We start from the raw sequence: 15,219 nt of genomic DNA on the forward strand, positions 1-15,219 counted from the left end.
AAAATGTGCCCCAAATGGGACAAAAAATTTACCACGGCATGTTGATGCCGCTCCATTATAGCATGCCAAGTTTCATGAATTTCAAACGAGTTTTGGATTTACTAGAATTTAAAAACCAGATATCTCAATGTTTGCGGCCGAGTGACGGTGGCAGAGTGTTTGACATTCATTCCCATTTCTTGCATGGGACCTAAGCATGCACCCAAGGAGAAAGATTTGATTTTTCAACCAATTTATATGCACTGGAGCATGTGCATGTAGTTCAAATTTGAATTATGCACATAAATGCATTGAAAACTCAGTTAATGCATAAAAATGTCCAAACAAACCCCGAAAAATTCCAATTCTTTTACGACACACATATAGTTGCATGTTCACTGCAGATAAAAGGTCTGGCAATTCAACCACCGTCCATTGCCGATGTGACCTGTAATTCAAATCAAGACAAAAAATCAAGTAGATCCCACACAGTTTATTATAACCAACCGTGTGAGATGCAGCACAAAATATCTTGGAGCACCGTCGGAGTATAGTACGCATACGACTTACGTGAGAAGGTGCGACGGCTATAGTCCACAACCCGCTCTGAATAAGGGGCCGTGTCTGATGACACTTTGCACGCTAGTTTTTTCGCTGAAGCGATTCCAAATTTTCGGCTGCCGCAGAAATATCTACCTCCCCGCCCCCTCCCCCTTACCAAAAGCCACATTTCCCCTGTTTCCGCCTTCCTTTCCAAGTTCAAACCTTCACTCCTTGCTTGCAGTGTCGCCTCCTCGCCGGCAACCCTCCTTCACGCTGCTCGGCCTCGCCTATCCAAGCGGGTAATCCACACCCGACCCACATCCTCCTTCTTCCACATCCCACATGCCTCGACCGCCGGCGCGAGCGCGACACCTTCCACCCAAATCACCAACCCCTCCACCAAATAAGCGCCGCCCTAAGCCATGGTGCACACAGTATAGCCAGGATCTCAAGGAGCATTTGGCAGCGAAGAAGCAAATCGCGGCCACATGCGCGGATGAGGTCACGATGGCTGCCATTCGTGCCGACCCCTAGATCTTGGAGGAGCACCTCAGCGTCGAGCCCACCGTCGACGCCTCATGGTGTTTTCTCGAGGCCACTATCGGTGCCTTCGACGAAGGCTACGAGGTGTTTTCTCAGCGTGCACGTGCTTACCTCATCTCGAGAGCCAGCAGGTTGGTGCCCGGAGCGGCTCAGGCAACTCGCCACTATGACGAGGGCACCCATGATGCAGAGGCCTCGCCCTCTTCCATGTCCAAGGAGCCAATCTTCATCGATATCTCCGACAATGAGGAGTAGCTTGTCTTATTAGCTCACTATAAGGACCCATGTTTAGTTTGCTAGCTACTGCCTTTCCTTAGCAAATTCTAGTGGATTGTGCTATCTACTTTTACCATGCAATCTTCTGCTCTAGAGTTTATGTTCTATATGTCATGCAATGTGGTGTTCAGTTAACTATTTGGTTCAATTATGCAAATGTGATGTTCAATTCTTCAGGGTGCAATTTTCCAAGTTTTCAAGCATGCTTGGTTTGGTTAACTGTCTGGTCTTCTATTAGGAGTATGTTATATTGTGCAATGTGGTGCTTAGTTAACGTTTGGTTCATTTGTTGTGGTGTTTAGTTAACTGGTTGGTTCAATTCTGCAATGTGATGTTCAATTGTTGAGGGTGCATTCTGTTATTGTATACCATGTGAGAAATAAATCGAATTTGGTTGTACTGAATACATGAGAAACAAATACAATTGCTATATTTCCAAGTTGTTAAGGATGCTTGGTTTGGTCAACTGTCTGATCTTCTATTAGGAGTATGTTATATTGTGCAATGTGGTGCTTAGTTAACGGTTGGTTCATTTGTTGTGGTGTTTAGTTAACTGCTTGGTTCAATTCTGCAATGCGATGTTCAATTGTTGTGGCTGCATTCTGTTATTGTATACCATGTGAGGAATAAATTGAATTTTGCTACACTTAATATATGAGAAACATATACAAGTGATATATTTCCTAGTTCTTAATCATGCTTGGTTTGGATAAATGGGTTTTCCATGTGGCTTGAATTAATCTGATGAATCTGCATTGTGCTTATTTATCATCAACATATTTTACTGATAGCATGCGGACCCTTACTTAACCTGATGACTAACTACCTTATATGTGTTGCAGGGAAACAGTGGGAAGCACTGAGGTTTACAAGATGGTACTAACTATTATACCTTGCCTTTTTTTATTCCTTTGCCCCATTTCCAATATAGAGAAGATATTTATGCACATCCTTATTTTCAGGGTCCACTAATGGTTACCTCTCAAACCACCTCTGTGGTCAGGAGGCGAGGAAAGTTTTCATACAACACCCACGGTTCAATATTGAAGTGTTCCTGAAGAGGTCGAAGGATGGACGGTCAATCATCCACAGGCACAAGCCTAAAGTTGCAAAGACCTTCAACATGAATGAAGGCTCAGTATTCGGCTTCCGCTTCAGCAGTTTCCAGAAGAGATGCATCTGTCTATGTACCGTCTATGATGCTAATTTCGAAAAGTTCTAGATGTTGCATGTGAAACTTGGTGCTGATGCAGTTGTGTAATGGGGTAGCTGAGTGCTGGAGCTATATCATGTTGTACTCAGATGTATTTCAATTATGAAATCCTGCTTCCTTAAAATGGAAATGAAATATATTATGTGCTTAATATGAATGTCAATTAGATTAGTAAATGGATTATTAATAATAGGGCAATTAGCCTACTAATTGGCCAATTAGCCTGCTAATTGGGTTTCCTATTGCAAACGGTTGTTGAGAAAACACCGTGGGCGATGACCTCACGCAGCGCACACAGTTTCTAGGAATTAACTGTGTTGGATCAATGAACAATCACACACGACATTCTCTTGAAAACTGTTTGTGTTACGCCACCTTGCGCAAACGTTTTCCTTGGAGTGACTGTGTGGGATGTATATACGAACGGAAACGTTTAGCGGGGACTGCCTGTGTGGGATGTACTTACGATCGGAAACGATTTTGCCTGTATAATTGTATTTTTTAGCACTACTATATGTATAACCGTATTTGGTCGCTCGCCGGTCGCACATGACCTCATTTTGCCGAGCGTGTGTGCCAGGAGGGGATATCCCCGATGGTTTCTGGGTCGTGTGGGAAGGACCCCCCTATCGCAGTCACTCACTAGGTGACGGTTCCGAACACCGTCGCGGAAAGGGGTTAAAAACCGTTTGTATAGCACCGACGTGTACTAGTGTCCTCTGCTCTCTCATACTCGTCCGCCTCTGCCCTGGTTATGAAGTATCTTCGTTTCACCTAAAAGTTAAAGAAGGCAGGAGCGGGAAGCGTAATATAGAAGGCGTGCTCCCTGTCAATGATTAGTCAGTACAGGAGGGACTGTTCGTTCCTCTCAAGAAACTGGTAACGCACCATAGCATTATAATCAAGGAAAGCAGGTGGTAACTCAATGTGATCCTCCCTTATGGGTACCCCTAGATAATTAGCAAAACGGGTGGCATAAGTTCCACCAAAGAAATTTCCATTTTTAGCATTGAGGTGTAACCTCCTTGCAATAATAGCCCCCAAGTTATATCGTTTATCACCCAATACCGCACACTTGAGGATACTAAGATCTGATGCGCAAAAGTGGCTATGGTCATGTTTACCATTATTGCATCTACCTATAAAGAGAGAAAAATAATGTATGGCAAGAAACTGAACGGTCCCTATGGTAGCTTGTGTAATATTTCTAGTTTCTCCCATAGTGATGCTAGCAAGGAAATCATTATAATCAGTTTTACGAGGTTCACTAAGAATACCCCCTTGTGGAATCTTGCATGCACCACTAAAATCTTCTAGGTCCATGGTATATGATTTATCATAAAGATCCAAATAAAACAGAATGAGTATTGCGCTGGGATGTAAACTTAAATATTCGCACAAATGAATCAGTGAGGTGATAGTACTGCCGACACTTATCTGACACGAAGTCTTCAAGGCCAGCAGTTTGCACGTATGCATCAAATTCCTCTTTAAATCTTGCATGAACCATGAATTGATCCGGCGGCCATTCGCAAGGCCGTACTAGAGCTTCCCTTGGTGGTTCAAGGTCCGGCTCACGTATCGCGAGCCTTGGGGCTTGCTTCCTCAAGGAACCGCCTTGGTATATCTTACTAAACATTGTTCATCCTCTGAAAAATCTCTGAAATTTTTAGTGACTCAAATTAAAAGTGAACCAAACTCAACAAGATTGATAGCAACTACTCCTACAAGTGTCTTGAGGCTATATCATGCATCAAAACTACTTTTGACCATTGGAGGAGTCACATACCGAAGAACAATCCCCCAAAACAGTTTTCCGAATAGAGCTTTGAGATAGGATATCGAAAATGGCATCTAAATGAGCTACAACACGAGTTTGAGCAACGGGGTGATTTTTCTGGAGGAAGACGAAGTGGATGGGTGCTGAAATAAGTGAGGGGGACCCATGTGGGACCCGCAAGCCACCAGGGCGCGCCCCCGGGGCTTGTGGGCCACTAGTGCAGCCCCCTGGTGTGTTCTCAGTGCCAAAAATTCTAAAATATTCTATAAAAGTTCATACTAAAATTTCAGGGAATTTGGAGAACTATTATTTTCAGGACATTTATTATTGCACAGATAAATCAGAAAACAGACAGATAATACTATTTTGGCTTTATTTATTCTAAATAACAGAAAGTAAAAAGTGGGTACAGAAAGTTGTGCTTTCTAAATTCATCCATCCCATACCCATCGAAAGGAATCCATTAACAAGGTTGATCAAGTCTTATTAACAAACTTCTTTTGAATGACATGAAACCAGAGAATTTCGAATAACACTATGTTACCTCAACGGGGATATGCATGTCCCCAACAATAAGAATATCATACTTCTTCTTGACAGTAGGAATAGGGAATTCAAAACCTCCAATAGCAATAGTTGAAAAAATTTCAATAGAATTGATGCTATTAACTTGAGGTTGCTTCTACGGAAAGTGTACCATATGCTCATTACCATTAACATGAAAAGTGACATTGCCTTTGTTGCAATCAATAACAGCCCCTGCACTATTCAAAAAGGGTCTACCAAGGATGATCGACATACTGTCGTCCTTGGGAATATCAAGAATAACAAAGTCCATTAAGATAGTAACGTTTGCAACCACAACAGGCACGTCCTTTCAAATATCGATGGGTATAGCAATTGATTTATCAACCATTTGCAAGGAGATTTCAGTTGGTGTCAACTTATTCAATTCAAGTCTACGATATAAAGAGAAAGGCATAACACTGACACCGGCTCCAAGATCACATAAAGCAGTTTTAACATAATTTCTTTTAATGGAGCATGGTATAGTAGGTATCCCTGGATCTCCTAATTTCTTTGGTATTCCACCCTTAAAAGTATAATTAGCAAGCATGGTGGAAATTTTAGCTTCCGTTATCTTTCTTTTATTTGTAACAATCTCTTTCATATACTTAGCATAAGGAGACATTTTTAGAATATCAGTCAAACGCGTACGCAAAAAGACAGGTATAAGCATTTCAACAAAGCACTCAAAGTCCTCATCATCCTTTTTCTTGGATGGTTTAGGAGGAAAGGGCATGGGTTTCTGAACCCATGGTTCTCTTTCTTTACCATGTTTCCTAGCAATGAAGTCTCTCTTATCATAAAGTTGATTCTCAGATTGTGGGTTATCAAGATCAACCGCGGGTTCTACCTCCACATCATTATCATTACTAGGCTGAGCATCAACATGAACATCGTTATTAACATTAGCACTAGGTTCATGTTCACCACCAGATTGTGTTTCAGCATCAGAAATAGAAATATCATTCGGATTGTCAGGTGTATCTATAACAGGTTCACGAGAAGCATGCAAAGTCCTATCACTTTTCTTTTTCCTTTTCGAAGGACTAGGTGCATCAGTATTAATGCTCTGAGAATCTTTCTCAATTCTCTTAGGATGGCCCTGAGGATACAATGGTTCCTGGGTCATTTTACCTCCTCTAGTCATAACCCTAACAGCATTATCATTGTTCTTACTATTCAACTCATTCAACAAATCATTCTGAGCTTTGAGAACTTGTTCTACTTGAGTTTTCACCATGGAAGCATGCTTACTAATAATCTTAAGATCATTAACAGCTCTACTCATATAATCACCCAAGCAGTCAAGCATATAAGCATTACGTTTCAATTGTCTACTAACATAAGCATTGAAATTTTCTTGTTTAACAATAAAGTTATCAAACTCATCCAAGCATGGACTAGCAGACTTATTATGAGGAATGCCACCTTCATCAAATCTATAAAGAGAATTTACCTCTACTACTTGTGTCGGGTTATCAAGACCATGTATTTCTTTAATAGGTGGTAAATTCTTAACATCTTCAGCTTTAATACCTTTCTCTTTCATAGATTTCTTTGCCTCTTGCATATCTTCAAGACTGAGAAATAGAATACCTACTTTCTTTGGAGTTGGCTTCGGAGTTGGTTCAGGAAGAGTCCAATCATTATCATTACTCAGTATATTATTCAATAGCAATTCGGCTTGCTCAATGATATGCCTCCAACGTATCTATAATTTTTGATTGTTCCATGATATTATATTATCCATCTTGGATGTTTTATATGCATTTATATGCTATTTTATATTATTTCTGGGACTAACCTATTAACCTAGAGCTCAGTGCCATATTCTGTTTTTCCTTGTTTTTCAGTTTTGCAGAAAAGGAATATCAAACGGAGTCCAAATGAGCCGAAAATTTACGGTGATTTTTTATGGGCCGGAAGAAGCCCCCGAAGCAAAAGAGTTGGGCCAGACAAGCCACGAGGCATCCACAAGGGTGGAGGGCGCGGGGCCCCTAGGGCGTGCTCCCCTGTCTTGTCGTAGCCTCGTGGACCCCCCTGATTTGTTCCCAACGCCAAAAATTCCTATAAATATAGAAACCCCCAGAAATAAACCTAGATTGGGAGTTCCATCGCCGCAATCCTCTATAGCCATAAAAACAAATCGGGAGCCTGTTCTAGCACCCTGCCGGAGGGGGAAACCATCACCGGTGGCCATCTTCATCATCCCGACACTCTCCATGACGACGAGGGAGCAGTTCACCCTCGGGGCTGAGGGTATGTACCTGTAGCTATGTGTTTGATATATATATATATATATATATATATATATATATATATCTCGTGTTCTTGATTTGGCACGATCTTGATGTACCGCGAGCTTTGTTATTATAGTTGAATAATGTCGGGGAACGACACCTATGAGACCACGGGGATCCCTTCTACGGTTTGGGAGGGAATAGGGGCTAAGCAAAGAGCAGATTTAGTAATCAACACCACGGGTCTTTACCCAGGTTCGGGCCACTGAGATGTGTAAAACCCTAGTCCTGCTTGATTGTGTATTGAGTGTTCTTCAGCTTCGGCTCGTTGCTACGCATGCAAGCTGGGCCGAGGGGTCCAAAAAGCTGAATCCCCCTCCAGTACGCTGTGGGCATCCTTTCATATGACCAAGGGGCTGCGACAGTGGCATACAGGAGGTGTAAAGTAACTACAGTGTATGTAGGAGCTGTAAACCGCTACAGTACACATGCTTATCTTGGTCATCTAAGGACAAATGCATTAAATGCACTGCTTACGTGCCCTCTAGCTTTATCGGGGACGGGAAGAGAGCACGTCTCGTCCGTTGCCGCCCCGCCCCGTCTCGACATGCGTCCATGCCGATGAGGCATGCAGTGCCAAGTTGGCTGGCCAGCTGCTGCGCTGGAGAGGTGGCAGGGTCTTCACGAAGATCTGCATGCCACCACACAGGCGCCTGCCAGGCTGACAGGTCAGCCCCCGCACTGGAGTGGTGACTGGGCAGCCGAGTCTGGCCACGGTCTTGCCGATGTCCCCGGCAAGGATCTTGCCGGGGCCTCGTGGGCGTCCTCGACAAGGATCTTGCCGGGGCCTCGTGGGCGTCCTCGACAGGGATCTTGCCGGGGCCTCGTGGGCGTCCTCGATAGGGATCTTGGCGGCGTCTCGTCTTCTGGCCTTCCACAAAGATCTGCACGCCACTACGCGCGCGCCCTTGGATTCTGGCCTTGACGTTGTTGATGGTGTCAGAGCTCTCAACCACAAGGTGGTGCTCTGGTTAGTGCTCTGTAAGTCGTCCCGGCAAGGACCTTACCGGGGTCTCACAAGCCGTCCCGGCAAGGGCCTTGCCAGGGATCCGGCTCGTCCTTTGTTCTCTGACTTGGCTGTTTTTCTTTGTCTTGTATCTATCCCCGATCGCCCTCTTCGCGCTCTGCCACGCGTGGGGTTAAGACTGCCCGTGCACAAGTATTGGGTGCTAAAAGCCCAAACTTTAGTACACCAGCAAGTATGATGATAACATGCCTCCAATTTATGACGATTATATTGATGAAAGTGGGTTTGGAAGAGTGTCAACTCTAGGTACTAATGATCCCACTATTTTGGAGGGTTTTGAATCTTATTGTGATAATTATGAAAGTGGATTTGGAGAGGTCATGACTTTATTTAGTGATGAATCCACTATTTCGGAAGAGGTTCCAATTGATTATGAGAACAAAGTTGCTATCTATGATGATTATTGTGATGACATGTATGCTATAAAGAATAATTATAACCATGAAACTTGTCATCATTATTTTAATTTTCAATTGGATTATTCCTCACATGATAGTTATTTTGTTGAGTTTTCTCCCACTACTATTCATGAGAAGAATTTTGCTTATGTGGAGAGTAGTAAATTTTCTATGCTTGTGGATCATGAAAATAATGCTTTATGTGATGGTTATATTGTTGAATTCATTCACGATGCTACTGAAAATTATTATGAGAGAGGAACACATGCTTTTACATATTGCAATAATATCAAGTTTCCTCTCTATGTGTTGAAAATCTTGAAGTTTTGCTTGTTTTACCTTCCTATGCTAGTTGATTCTTGTCCCCACAATTTGTTTGCTCACAAAATCCCTATGCACAGGAAGTGGGTTAGACTTAAAATGTGGTAGTCATATTCTTCATGATGCTCCCATTATGCTTCAATTCTTATCTTTTATGTGAGCATCATTGAAATCAGCATGCCTAGCTAGAATGGCATTAAAGAAAAGCGCTTGTTGGGAGACAACCCAATATTTACCCCTACTATTTTTGAGTGTTCACATGATTATGCTACTGTAGTAATCATGTTATATAGCTTTTGTTTCAGTAAAGTGCCAAGTAAGACCTTTGGGATGGTCTATGGTGATAGTTGATTTGATCTTGCTGAAAAACAGAAACTTTTGTGCCCAGTAAAATAACTCTCATTTTTATAGAAGCGTGATAAAATACTGATTCTTTTTGCAGAAGATTAATATACAAATTTCCCAGGTTTCCCTAATTTTTCAGAATTTTTGGAGTTACAGAAGTATGGAAAGTTTCCAGATTACTATAGACTGTTCTGTTTTCGACAGATTCTGTTTTCTATGTGTTGTTTGCTTAATTTGATGAATCTATGAGTTGTATCCGAAGGTATGAACCATGGAGAAGTTGGAATACAGTAGATATAACACCAATATAAATTTAGAATGAGTTCACAACATTACCTAAGTGGTGATTTGCTTTATTATACTAACGGAGCTTACGAGTTTTCTGTTGAGTTTTGTGTTGTGAAGTTTTCAAGTTTTGGGTGAAGTTTTGATGGACTACGGAATAAGGAGTGGCAAGAGCCTAGGCTTGGGGATGCCAAAGGCACTAATATTCAACGACAACAAAGAGCCTAAGCTTGGGGAATGCCCCGGATGGCATCCCCTCTTTCGTCTTTGTTCATCGGTAACCTTACTTGGAGCTATATTTTTATTCACCACATGATATGTGTTTTTCTTGGAGCGTCATTTTATTTTATTTTGTTTTGTTTGCTGTTTGAATAATATCCCAAGATCTGAAATTCTTAAATGTTAGAGAGTCTTCACATAGTTACATAATTATTCAACTACTCATTGATCTTCACTTATATCTTTTGGAGTAGTTTGTCATTTGCTCTAGTGCTTCACTTATATCTTTTTAGAGCACGACAGTGGTTTTATTTTGAAGAAATTTATGAACTCTCATCCTTCACTTATATTGTTTTGAGAGTCTCTAAACAGCATAGTAATTTGCTTAGGTCATGAATTTAGTCCTAATATGATGGGCATCCAAGAGGGATATAATAAAAACTTTCATATAAATTGCATTGAATACTATGAGAAGTTTTATTCCTTATGATTGTTTTGAGATATGAGGATGATGATATTAGAGTCATGCTAGTGAGTAATTGTGGATCGTAGAAATACTTGTGTTAAGGTTTGTGATTCTCGTAGCATGCATGTATGGTGAACAGTTATGTAATGAAGTTGGAGCATGAGGTATTTTTTATTGTCTTCCTTATGAGTAGCGGCCGGGGACGAGCGATGGTCTTTTCCTACCAATCTCTCCCCCTAGGAGCATGCGTGTAGTACTTTGTTTTGATAGCTAATAGACTTTTGCAATAAGTATGTGAGTTCTTTATGACTAATGTTGAGTCCATGGATTATATGCACTCTCACCCTTCCACCATTGCTAGCCTCTAGTACTGTGCAACTTTCCACCGTTCCGTTTATTATGACACACATCATCATTGTCATATTGCTTTGCATGATCATGTAGTTGACATCGTATTTGTGGCAAAGCCACCGTTCACAATTCTTTCATACATGTCACTCTTGATTCATTGCACATCCCGGTACACCGCTGGAGGCATTCATATAGAGTCATATTTTGTTCTAAGTATCGAGTCGTAAGTAAAATAAAAGTGTGATGACCTTCATTATTAGAGCATTGTCCCATGTGAGTAAATAAATAAAAAGAGGAAAGGCCCAAAAAAAGAGAAGGCCCAAAAAACAAAAAAAAGTGAGAGAAAAAGAGAGAAGGGGCAATGCTACTATCCTTTTGCCACACTTGTGCTTCAAAGTAGCACCATGATCTTCATGATAGAGAGTATCCTATGTTGTCAATTTCATATACTAGTGGGAATTTTTCATTATAGAACTTGGCTTGTATGTTCCAACGATGTGCTTCCTCAAATTGCTCTAGGTCTTCACGAGCAAGCAAGTTGGATGCACACCCACTTAGTTTTCTTTTTGAGCTTTCATAAACTTATAGCTCTAGTGCATCCGTTGCATGGCAATCCCTACTCACTCACATTGATATCTATTGATGGGCATCTCCATAGCCCGTTGATACACCTAGTTGATGTGAGACTATCTCCTTCTTTTTGTCTTCTCCACAACCACCATATTCTATTCCACCTATAGTGCTATGTCCATGGCTCATGCTCATGTATTGTGTGAAAGTTGAAAAGGTTTGAGAACATCAAAAGTATGAAACAATTGCTTGGCTTGTCATCAGGGTTGTGCATGATTTGAATATTTTGTGTGATTAAGATGGAGCATAGCCAGACTATATGGTTTTGTAGGGATAGCTTTCTTTGGCCATGTTATTTTGAGAAGAAATAATTGCCTTGTTAGTATCCTTGAAATATTATTGTTTTTATGTCAATATTAAACTTTTGTTTTGAATCTTATGGATCTGAACATTCATGCCACAATAAAGAAAATTACATGAATAAATATGTTAGGTCGCATTCCACATCAAAAATTCTGTTTTATCATTTACCTACTCGAGCACGAGTAGGAATTAAGCTTGGGGATGCTTGATACGTCTCCAACGTATCTATAATTTTTTATTGTTCCATGCTATTATATTATCCATCTTGGATGTTTTATATGCATTTATATGCTATTTTATGTTATTTTTTGGACTAAACTATTAACCTAGAGCCCAATGCCAGTTTCTATTTTTTCCTTGTTTTTGAGTTCTGCAGAAAAGGAATATCAAACGGAGTCCAAATGAGCTGAACATTTACAGTGATTTTTTATGCACCAGAAGAAGCCCCCGAAGCAAAAGAGTTGGGCCAAAAGAGCCACGAGGCATCCACAAGGGTAGAGGGGGGGCCCTAGGGCGCGCCCCCTGTCTTGCGGTCGCCTCGTGGACCCCCCCCCCCCCCGACTTGTTCCCGACGCCAAAAATTCCTATAAATATAAAAAAACCAGAAATAAACCTAGATCGGGAGTTCCGCCGCCGCAAGACTCTGTAACCACGAAAAACCAATCGGGAGCCTGTTCCGGCACCCTGCCGGAGGGGGAAACCATCACCGGTGGCCATCTTCATCATCCCGGCGCTCTCCATGACGAGGAGGGAGTAGTTCACCCTCGGGGCTGAGGGTATGTACCAGTAGCTATGTGTTTGATCTCTCTCTCTCTCTATCTCTCTCTCTCGTGTTCTTAATTTGGCACGATCTTGATGTACCGCAAGCTTTGTTATTATAGTTGAATCATATGGTGTTTCTCCCCCTCTACCTTCTTATGATGAATTGAGTTTTACCTTTGAGGTTTCACTATTATATCGGATTGAATACTATTATGGATTTGAGAACGCTTGATGTATGTCTTGCGTGGGATACCCGTGGTGACAATGGGGTGTTCTATTGATTCACTTCATGTATATTTTGGCACTCAACTCACAGATTCCTGAGGTGACATTGGGGTAATCTATGCATAGGGGTTGATGCACGTTTTCGTCCTTGTTTCTCTGGTAGGAATCTTGGGGCAATCTTTGAGTTTCTTTATGTTGGATTGAATATTATGAATCTGAAGTTGTTTGATGCATATCGTATAATTGACCCGCGGATACTTGTGGTGACATTGGAGTATCTAGGTGACATTAGGGTTGATTGATGTGTGTCATATGGTGTTATTTTACTACAAACTCTAGGGTTGTCTGTGACACTTATAGGAATAGTTCAATGGATTGATCGGAAAGAATAACTTTGAGGTGATTTCATACCCTACAAGCACCTTCATCTTATGTTCTCCATGATAGGATCTTTGGAGTGACTTTTGTCGCACGTTGAGGGATTTCCATATGATCTAATTATGTTATCATTGTTGAGAGAACTTGCACTAGTGAAAGTATGAACCCTAGGCCTTGTTTCCAAGCATTGCAATACCGTTTTCACTCACTTTTGTTACTAGTTACCTTGTTGTTTTTATATTTTCAGATTACAAAAACCTATATCTACCATCCGTATTACACTTGTATCACCATCTCTTCGCCGAACTAGTGCACCTATACAATTTACCATTGTATTAGCTGTGTTGGGGAGATAAGAGACTCTTTGTTATTTGATTGCAGGGTTGTTTAAGAGAGACCATCTTCATCCTATGCCTCCCACGGATTGATAAACCTTAGGTCATCCAGTTGAGGGAAATTTGCTACTGTCCTACAAAACTCTGTGCTTGGAGGCCCAACACGAGTCTAAAAGAAGAAGGTTGTGTAGTAGACATCACTCAACAGTTCGTTCCCTGAAAACACAACTAGCACAACTATCTAGGTGGTCCCTAGAAGCATCGCTTAGTCCATTATAAAAGATATCAAGTATTTCATTTTTCTTGAGAGGATGATCAGGAAAAGCATTATGTAATTGGAGAAGCCCCCCCCCTCCCAGCTTGTGGGAGACTCTCTTCTTCAATTTGCACAAAGTTAAATATTTCCTGTAAGGCAACTTGTTTCTTATGAGCAGGGAAGTATTTTTCAGAGAAGTAGTAAAACATATCCTGGGGACTACGCACACAACCAAAAGCAAGAGAATTAAACCATAACTTAGCATCGCCCTTTAACGAGAAAGAAAACAACTTAAGAATATAGTAATAACGGATTTTTTCCTCATGAGCAAATAGGGTGGCTATATCATTCAATTTAGTGAGATGTGCCACAACAGTTTCAGATTCATAACCATGAAAAGGATCAGATTCAACCAAAGTAATTAACTCAGGATCGACGGAGAATTCATAATCCTTATCAGTAACAAAGATAGGTGAAGTAGCAAACTTAGGATCATATTGCATTCTAGCATTCAAAGATTTTTCTTTCCACTTGCATAATAATTTCTTCAGATCATCTCTATCCTTACAAGCAAGAAAGTCCCTAGCTACCTCTCCATCCATAACATAACCTTCAGGCATAACAGGCAATTCATATCTTGGAGAGCTAGGTCTAACAGGTGTTTCAAAGTGTTCAGTTTCAATAATTTCATCAGTTTCAGAAATATCATCATCTTCAACATAATCAATAGTTCTAACTCTAGCAAGGTGTTCATCAAGTAATTCACCTAGTGGCACCGTTTTATCAAGAAATTAGTAGCATCATAAGCATCATTTATAGTAGAAGTAGCATCATCAATAACATGCGACATATCGGAATCAATAGCAGGTGTAGGTGTCGCAAGCTTACTCAAAACAGAAGGTGAATCAAGTGGACAGCTAGACGGTAGTTCCTTACCTCCCCTCGTAGTAGAGGGAAAAATCTTGGTTCTAGTATCTTTCAAAATCCTCGTAGTGATCAACAGATATAAATCCCAAGTGATTCAGAGAATAGAGCTATGCTCCCCGGCAACGGCGCCAGAAAAAGGTCTAGATAACCCACAAGTATAGGGGATCGCAACAGTTTTTGGGGGTAGAGTATTCAACCCAAATTTATTGATTCTACAGAAGGGGGCCAAAGAATATTCTCAAGTATTAGCAGTTGAGTTGTTAATTCAACCACACCTGAAAGAATTAATATCTGCAGCAAAGTATTTAGTAGCAAAGTAATATGGAAGTAACGGTAATGGTGGCAAAAGTAACAGTAGCAGTTTTGTAGTGATTGTAACAGCAGTAGCAACGAAACTAAGTTAGCAAAGATCAATATGTGAAAAGCTCGTAGGCAATGGATCGACAATGATAATTGTGTTGGATGATATTCATCATGTAGCATTCATAACCTAGGGTGACACAGAACTAGCTCCAATTCATCAATATAATGTAGGCATGTGTTCTGTATATAGTCATACGTGCTTATGGAAAAGAACTTACATGTCATCTTTTGTCCTACCCTCCCTGGGCAGCAGGGTCCTAATGGAAACTAAGGGATATCAAGGCCTCCTTTTAATAGAGAACCGGACCAAAGCATTAGCACTTAGTGAATACACGAACTCCTCAAACTACGGTAGCACCGGAAAGAATCCCAATTATTGTCAAATTGGGGTATGCGGATCATAACTCATAATAGGTGTCTACAACTT

The sequence above is a fragment of the Aegilops tauschii genome, chromosome 2, assembly GCF_002575655.3.
Source record: "Aegilops tauschii subsp. strangulata cultivar AL8/78 chromosome 2, Aet v6.0, whole genome shotgun sequence".
Taxonomy (NCBI): Eukaryota; Viridiplantae; Streptophyta; class Magnoliopsida; order Poales; family Poaceae; genus Aegilops; species Aegilops tauschii.